At 37.8% G+C, this 8,858-nt stretch overlaps 1 long non-coding RNA gene across 1 annotated transcript; it reads right to left on the bottom strand.

The window, feature by feature from the left end:
• Positions 1-818: 818 nt before the first annotated feature.
• On the bottom strand, positions 819-1,541 carry LOC127135038 (uncharacterized). The gene is made up of 2 exons (XR_007808408.1): positions 1,411-1,541; positions 819-1,259 (listed from the first exon to the last, which is right to left on the bottom strand). It is a non-coding gene; the product is annotated as an uncharacterized LOC127135038 (long non-coding RNA).
• Between the last annotated feature and the right edge of the window lie 7,317 nt (positions 1,542-8,858).

Below are 8,858 nucleotides of genomic sequence, written 5' to 3'. Positions count from 1 at the left end.
CAGGCCTTGAGCAATAGATGGTGGCCATTCTTGAAGAATCTGGACACCATGATCATTCATAAAGAGTTCATATAACTTGTGATATCATTTGGAATCAAGATCTCAAGTAAAAAAGGCTTGGAATTCGTCAGAACTTGGCCCAGTCAACCAAAAGTCAACTGTGGTCAACTGTGGATTTAATCAGCGATTTGATGATTGGAATTGGTTGGAAAGGTCTCATTCATGTATATATAAGTTTCATTTGGCATTTCAAAGACCAAAGTTGAAGGAATTGAAGTCCGACAGAAAGTTTCCCAAAATGGAAGTGGACCTGTAATTCTCACCTGCCCAAAATGGAAAGTTTTTGACCTCAAAAACAGAAGTCCAAGAAAGCTTCAAATGAAAAATTGTTCAACATGACAGATGTAGATCTTGTTCTCACCTTTCCAAAAAGTCCAAGAACTTGAAAATCCAATGTACGGTTTGCAAGATATGGCTCAGTGAATTTCAGAAAAGACCCGTAATCGGGAGGGCATAACTACCACATGGTTTATCCAAAATGCAAGTTCTTTATATGCACAAACTCCATTTAATGTGTACTTCAAAGTTGCATAATTGGATTTTTTGGAAAAGACTCCATGCAAAATGCCATTTTTGAAGTGAATCAATTTAAGGAGAGGGGCAAAATCGTCCAAAATTGAAAATATGAGGAATTGGGAAATAATGCCTATGCAATCAGCTTCAAAATGATTTTTGCAACTTGTTCCAATTGGGAAAATTCTGCAGAAGTTGCTTCTAAGTATCAAAGGCAAAAGATCCAAATTCACACATAAACATGCTTACACTAATCCATTTTTGTTTAACTATAATTAAATTTGGATTAAGTATTCCATATATAAGGTTAATCTAACAGAATTTTGCAGGTTGGTTAATCATTTTCCAGAGCATAACAGAAAATCCCAAGCCATTCTCTCATTCTTCTCCCATTTTACCAAAAAATTTTGATAGCACTTTCTCATCAATTAAGCATTTTTCTACTAATCTTTGTACAATTCCATGGTGAATTCATCATCTACAGGTGCTGTATAGTTTCTGTTTGCAGGAATTGATTGGAAAATCCGGCAATCTCGCGACTGTCGTGAAGATGCTCATCCATGGCAGTTAAGGAAATCTGATGATGCAAGCGTTCTTGAGCTGGATTCTTTTCACCTATCACCTTCCACGACGATTGGCTATATCTGTTTCGCCATTGGAGCCCCTGCAAATCGCCGAAGCTATCACTGCATTCAAGAAAGTGAAAGATTCGATCACCACCGTTTCAAAAATTGAGTTAGGGATGCTGTAGATTGTAGCTCGTAGATCATGTAGAAGCTTGTGATTTGTAATTTCGTTAAAGATTGAGGGAGAAATTCATGATTTAGGTTTTGTCACCTTTTTTCTTTTCCTTCGATTCGAGCTGTGTGTTGATTGATTGATGAAATTGATTATGTATTTGCATTCCTGAGGAGAAACCGGTTCGACCGGTATGTGGTTTATGTATTTCCATGGACGTTTGATCAAACCCCAATTTCCAGATGAAGAACTGATGAACGCAGGCGATGAACATTCAACAATTTCTGGAAATTACTCTGTAGATCCTGTTTCCGTCCCTTTCCAATTTGGATCCGTGTTCTTCATTGCCAGGGCCAATCATACAGCGCCACGTCGTTTAGTGGAGACGCCGCGTTTTGGCTTGGCAAGGCATGTTTACGTTCTGTACCATTGTCATTCAATTAAGTAAATAAATCCTAATAAAATCTAAACAAATATTGCAATAATTATTTAAACACTTCAAAAATTCATATAATCAACAATAATCATCCAAAAAATGCAAGACCTTTTTTGTTAATCATCATTTTTTTCTCTACTTTTTTTTAGATACAAAATAAAAAATAGTGCTTGGAAAAAATATAAATTGACATAGAGATACTTTTGATGTGTACATATTTCCATATGAGTTACCATTTAATTATAGAAACCACATGCTATATCCAAAATAAGTGAAAATTGAGATATGGATTCTTGACATCCTTCTGGATTTTTTGACATAGGTTTGGGAATTTTTTAGCCTATGGTTTATTATATATGAATTATTGAAGTTGGACATGTATATATGTGACATAGTTTGATATGCTGAATTCATCAAATTATTTTCCTATGCTTCCCATTGGCCAATGGCCCTAATTTTTTGCAGGAAGTTCATTTGACATGTTAGCTATCATTGATAATTTTTGTGGATTTTTTACAATCAATTTTCAAATTGATTCGTATTTTTTCTTGCTGCCTAGCATGTTAGAATTCCATTGGTGTAACCTTTAGCATTTATATTGCCGTATCCTCATAATTAATCCAATGGACATGAAACTTTGTAGGATAGTTCTTAACATGTTAAGGTAGCTTTTGGCTTTGGTCCTACTGATTTTTAATGCACCATTACTGTTTACCATTAGATTGAAGTTGATGCATAATTGTAGGCTTCATTTGATGTAGTTTTTGCATGCCTTGTCATGTTTAATTAATTCCTATTGATCTACTAGTCCAAATGACTTGAAAATTAACATGTGGCTTGCTGAATGTCTTCTGGTTAGAACATAATTTTTGTGGATTTTTTGGTGCCATTTTGGCATTTATTTGAATATGATCTTGCTGGTTGTTTGTATGAGACTCCACATTGCACCTTTTGCCTTCCATGTTGCATAAATTAAAATAGGTGTATAGTTTGAATATGGGACCAATTGGGATCCCTTTGTTATTGATATTACTTGAATTTGATAATGAATTGGCTGCTGTTTTAAGATTTTTCCATCTTTTTGACCCTAGGCTAGTCCTAGTGGTCATGTTACTTACCTTTGAAGTTGATTGTGCCTTTTCAGGTTAAGGAGTTAATGATTAAGGAATTTGCTCCACATTATGGATTGTATTACTTGACACATATGACTAATGTATTTGTTTTGTAGGATGTTTGGTTCATGTGAGCCTTGTGCTATGCACACTATTGTTTGATTATGATTGAACTTTGTTAATTGATTCTTATGTTGTTATCTGTTTATGAATGGGATGCTGATTATACTTGATTGTTTCCAGGTACCCTTTAGTCGCTCAGTTCTCTTAAGAACTTGCTTTGCTTTGCTTAAATAGCAACTTGCATTGAGGTATAAAACCTTCTTCTTCATGTAGTCTGGAGACCCGGTCCGTTATTTGACCGGGCAAATTGTCTGAAGTCCTCCTTAAGAGGCATTGATTGTGTATGTTTATATTTGTCCCAAGCAGGAAAAGTCCTCATTTTGAGGCAATTGGTGGAAGGTAGAGATAAGTAGCCTATCTCCCACTATTCAGTGAGTCTTCTCATTGCTCCCATTACATGGTTGTAGCATTGAGATCCAAACCCAAGATCTATCGAGTCTAATTGGGGAAAGAGTTCCATCTTTCTGAACTCCCCCACATTCTTATATTTACATGCTCTCTCGGACATGAGATAGAAGCAATGAGGCACACCCCTCATATCCTTTCATCTGCTTCACCTGAGCCCCTCAATGGCCAGGTTAAGAGCGACACTTACCTCTTACAGTGGACTTTCATAGTCAAACCCTTTTGCTTGAGCCTCATGAATGGTTATAGCGTGTGCTACTTGAATTTATGTGATTGATTACTTGATTCATTTATACATGATTATTTGATGGCCATTGTGCATTTATTATCATTGATCGCTGTTGTGCATTTATCATCTTTGTTTGCCATTAGTGCATGATCATTTCTTTGTCCTTGTGACATTGATGTTTTCCCATTGAGGAACCAGTTATAAGTCCCTGTGAGTTGGCATCTGTTCCCATGACATGGAAGAGATAGAGTGTAAGACCTCATTGGTCACTCATATCTTCTTTGCTCTTTGTTTGAGCATTATTGTTGTATGTGAGGATTCATTGTAAGTCCCTGTGATGTGGCACTTGTTTTCCTAGGATCATACTGTGGAGGTTAACATAAGTCCAGATAGATTGGCAGTTGATTTCCCTGTTTTGTTTTTTTGTTTTATTCTGATGGAGATTAGTGTAAGTCCATAGAGTGGCTTCTGATATCCTTACTTGTTTTAGGAGACAGGTATAAGACCATTGAGTGGCCTCCAGTATCCGCTTTTATTTAATCTCATCTGTTACCATGTTCATATTATTGCTCATTTGTAGCCTATTCCTAAGGACCCACTTGAATCATCTTCTATATGATTTCAAGAGGTGGACCCTTCTAAGAAGTTTTACATCCACACCATTCCATTCATCCCATTGTGTCCTACCTCTTCACACATGCCTTTAAAAACTTGAAATAAGTGTTGTGCAAATATTCTCACCTCTCTCCAAATTAGAAACTTGGACCTTAAGTCCATGGTTTTCCAAACTTCATTTTTGTAAATACTTCATTTTGAATTGACTTTAATCATACTTTGACCTTTTTGTAAATAATCCAAATAACTTCACCCATTCAAATGATTTTGTGGCTTTGTCCATGTTTGTTAAGTTTTCATACATTAGCTATAGGTTTGATTTACCCTAGTTGGTTGATGTTAATCTCACCTATTTGTCCTTAGTAGATGAATTGTAAGCCTTCCTTGCTTATTATAGGGTTAACCCCTCTCTAGCAAGTTGAAGCTTTTCTCACATGGTGGACTAGTTGTTATATAAGGTTGAGTTTTCTCCCGTGGGTAACGTAAAACCTTAGTGCTATTGTTTTAAAATGAACTCACAAATGTTTTGGAAATCTTTTAGCCGAACTACGGCGTTTTGATCCTTACCTTTGATGGAAGGTACGTAGGCAGCGGGTTCATCCGTTCAAACCCAATAATTAATTTGTACATTCTTTTCTCATCATCCCACTCGTGTTTGCACAATACTTATGTCATGACAAATAATAATTTTCAAACAACAAGTGTGAAAAGGGCTCCCTAGGAGTACCTAGGACGTGATGGGTGCCTAACACCTTCCCATTGCGTAATTTACCCCTTACCCCGATCTCTGATCTTTTTCATTAGTTTTCTACGTGTAAAACTTCTTAGGTTTTTGTTCGCTTTTTAGCCAGTCCTTAGGATAAATAAAAGTGCGGTGGCGACTCTATGTTTATTGTATGCTTTGCTTATGATTTAATCAATAGATCATATAGCGACGAATACACCGCTACAGAAAAGTGGCGACTCTGCTGGGGATTAACAATTACTTGGTGGTATTGCCTACTTTTCACCCTTGTGTGATATATTATTATTGTTATATGACATATTTTTGTACAATTTGGGATAACTGTATTGATTGTAATGTGTGAATTGCTTGATATACAAATGCTGTTTGCTTTGGTGATCTCTGTGAGATGAGTTCTATACCCGAACTCGAGTGCACTCTAGGATAGGAGAATGGCATAGTCTTGTCGACTGGTGTGGAGTAGTCCTTAGCCAGTTGACTTGCAAGTCCATTCACTTGGTGGAGGTCATGTTGGATTAATAATGTCACACAAGTTATTTGTGGTTAGGCATTATTCTTTCAATCATGTGCCTTAGAAGCCAAGGACCTTAGTTTACCAAACCCATCTTGGCCTATTTTTAGGACGTAGTGCGGAGGTCGTTCAGATGTAAGTTCTGATGCGATTGTCACGCGATACTACACTCATAAGAGTTTCTCTTGAGAATATTCTTGGAATACGAGTATTCGTTCCTCCGATAATATCCGAAAGATGGAACGATGATTATGGGAACCTCTGATAGAACATGTCTGGCAGGTTTAAACCCTAGTACATTCCCTTTGGGTGGTTCTTAACCGAGACTCCATGCTCGTGACTCTCAGCAAACCCGTGATTCGTGGTTGAGTCGTTCAAACATCGTTAATATCAATGGATCCCGGATCAGGTGTAAAACCTAAAATCCACCAAAGCGGCTGGTTGATATTAGGGATGTTAGAACTGGTTCATGTACCGTTAATATCAATGGAACTTGGGTGTCGATAAGGTGAAAAACCTGAATCCACCAAAATGGATGATTGATATTAGGGATACAATGAGCTTTCCCACGACCTTTGTTTGGTGTGACTTGCTTGATCCTTGAGTGTGATTGTTGCATTCATGCATTCATACATTCATCCGCATCCATATCATCAGAAAAAGGAAAATTTTCAAGGAACTCAAAGGAGTTTATTTGCAAAAAATCTCAAACATGAAAAAACCGGGAAAATTTTTTCACCTGATATATCTGATGAGATATTCTCATATGCAACAAAAGGTTGATATTTCAAAGTTTGCAAATAAAACCCTCGAGTTCCTTTGAAATAAAAAAAAACAAGCATATGCATAAACACTTCATGCATCATTTGCATAAGCAGGTGTTTTGTTCCAGTCTCCCGTCCTGTGGTCTGACCCTGCGATCTTCATTTATTTTGGAGACGCACCTCGCCGGTATTATACCAGAGCCAATCTCTGCCAGAGTGATGGATCATCCGGAGTCAGAGAATTGTGAACTCGAGGAGGAATTTTCCAGACTAAGTACTGTTGATGGATTTATTCCTGGTCAATAAATCCCGGGCTGGCATTGGCTATTGTTCTGGGGCATATAATGAGCACGGTCTGTTCACAAGTGGGGGATTCATCCAGGATGATCAGTCTGTCGAAGAGGAAGCTGCTGCTATCTTTGAAGAAGATACAGAGGATATGAGCAATTTTGTTATTCCTGGTGGTGTCTGCCACAATTGGGTCGCTGTAGATGTTCCTACAGTTATCCATAGATCAGAGTAAATATGCTCGCTTTGTTTAAAACCCTTCTCCCATGCCAAAAGGAGAAGTGATGACATTGTTGGCAGCATTTAATACAATGATGTTTTCATTCAATTAATGCATTGTTAAATATTTGTTTTTCCATTTGTTTTCACTTTTTGCTTTTGCATGAAATCAGTGATCACAAAAAACCTGAAAAACAAAAACAGCTTTTTCATCTGCATAAATGATTTGCTTGTTTAAATTCAAAAGCTTTTCATTATCCAGAATCATTATGCAGGGATTTCTAAACCCATTGAACATAATGATCCAACGCCATCTCCCAAATTTGAATTCCTTGTATTCGAGGCAGAGGAAGATGATGTTGAAGGGGATTCCTGATGAGATTACCCGACTTCTTGAGCACAAAAGGAGTTCATTCAGCTGTATCATGAGAATCAGCAAACCAGTCAAACTGGGGCATTACAAATGTAATGTAAAAAAAAAAAAAAAAAAAAAAAAAAAAAAAAAGAGAAGAGGGTGAAAAATCAAAGCAAAAGCAAAAATCAAGAAAAAATTTTCAAATAGAAAAAAGAATAAAAGAAGCCTGATACCCTCAAGTCCCTAGTTGACTGATGCTGAATGGGTTCAGAGTCGTTATGACCAACTGAATTTGATTGAAGAGAAGAGATTAACTGCCATGTGTCATGGTCAGTTGTATCAGCAGAGAATGAAGAAAGCATTTGATAAGAAGGTCAAGCCTCGCGTGTTCCGAGAAGGTGACCTTGTGCTCAAGAAAGTTTTGTCTTTCGTACCCGATTCCAGGGGCAAGTGGACTCCAAACTACGAGGGTCCATATGTTGTTAAGAGAGCCTTTTCAGGCGGAGCTTTGATGCTTACAACAATGGATGGGGAGGATTTCACTCGTCCTGTGAATCCAGATGCAGTTAAGAGATACTTTGCCTAAAAAAAAAAAAAAAAAGGTATATGCAAATGAAAAACAGAATAGTTCGCTAAGTTGAAAACCCGAAAGGGCGGCTTAGGCAAAAATGAGCGTCTCGGTGGAAAACCTGCAAGGGTAATCCAGGCAAAAGTTAGAGACTTGATAAAAAATCATATTTGCATCCCGCTAGATTGAGTACCTCACCCTGGGGCAATCTAGGCAAAAATTAGGGATCAGGCAAGTAACTGCATCCTGACGAGACTTTTTGTTTCACCAGCTGTCTTTTCGTCAGAGGATTCTCGATTCGTCGTCAACTGAAGCTTCGAATACATCGAGATTCAAATTGGTAGAGAAAGGATCATTATGTTCAATGTAGCCCTCTTCCAATATATATCACTGATTTCAAATTTGTACAGATCTATGGAGTCTTGCCATTTGCAGGCTACCATTCCATCAAATAAATTTGAGCTTTTATCCAATTATTTGCACTCTTATTTGTTTCAAATACGACAAATGTTTTGCATGTTTTACTTGATAAAAATATCATTGTTTTAAAAACAAAATTTTTCAAAATTATTGTTTTAAACAAAGTGAACATTCACTATGATAAAAGGATACTCAAAGAGTTCCTCAGTGCTCTCCCAAGGGTGGCATGGTTTCCAACAGGTAAGACATTTATACTCCTGGTTTGGTTTGTATCCTTCTTCTCCAGATTTGTTTGTTGGGGTTGTTCCCCAAGCAGAGATTTGTTGTTGGGGTTGTTCCCTAAGCAGAGCTTCTGTGGATTTTGACTCCCCGAAGCAGAGTGGTGTATTGAAGACTCAGTCTGTTCTCCAGCAGTAGTCTCTCCCCGGCTTGATTGCTCAGTTGTTCAGAATATTTGTGGTTAGCGGGTTGATATCCCCGTATCCCGTATTTCTCCCCAAGTGAGTTGCCAGCATAATTGCAAGTCGAGTTGTTGGTGGGGTTATTCCCCAAGCAGAGTGTTGTTGAAGACTCAGTTTTCTCCAGCAGCAGTTTTCCCCAGCATGGATGATTTCCTTGTGGAAGATTCGGCGGTTGATGGTTTGCCACCTTGGTGCCTCGCCACTTTCTCCAGTGGGTCGCCATCCCAGACTTTATTTGTCTCCTTGGCACAGTAGAGCTGTTATTGACATCCCCATCGAAGTCGCGAGCAGAGTTG

Source organism: Lathyrus oleraceus, chromosome 4, assembly GCF_024323335.1.
Source record: "Lathyrus oleraceus cultivar Zhongwan6 chromosome 4, CAAS_Psat_ZW6_1.0, whole genome shotgun sequence".
Classification (NCBI taxonomy): domain Eukaryota; kingdom Viridiplantae; phylum Streptophyta; class Magnoliopsida; order Fabales; family Fabaceae; genus Lathyrus; species Lathyrus oleraceus.
This window is presented reverse-complemented; position numbering and strand designations above follow the sequence as displayed.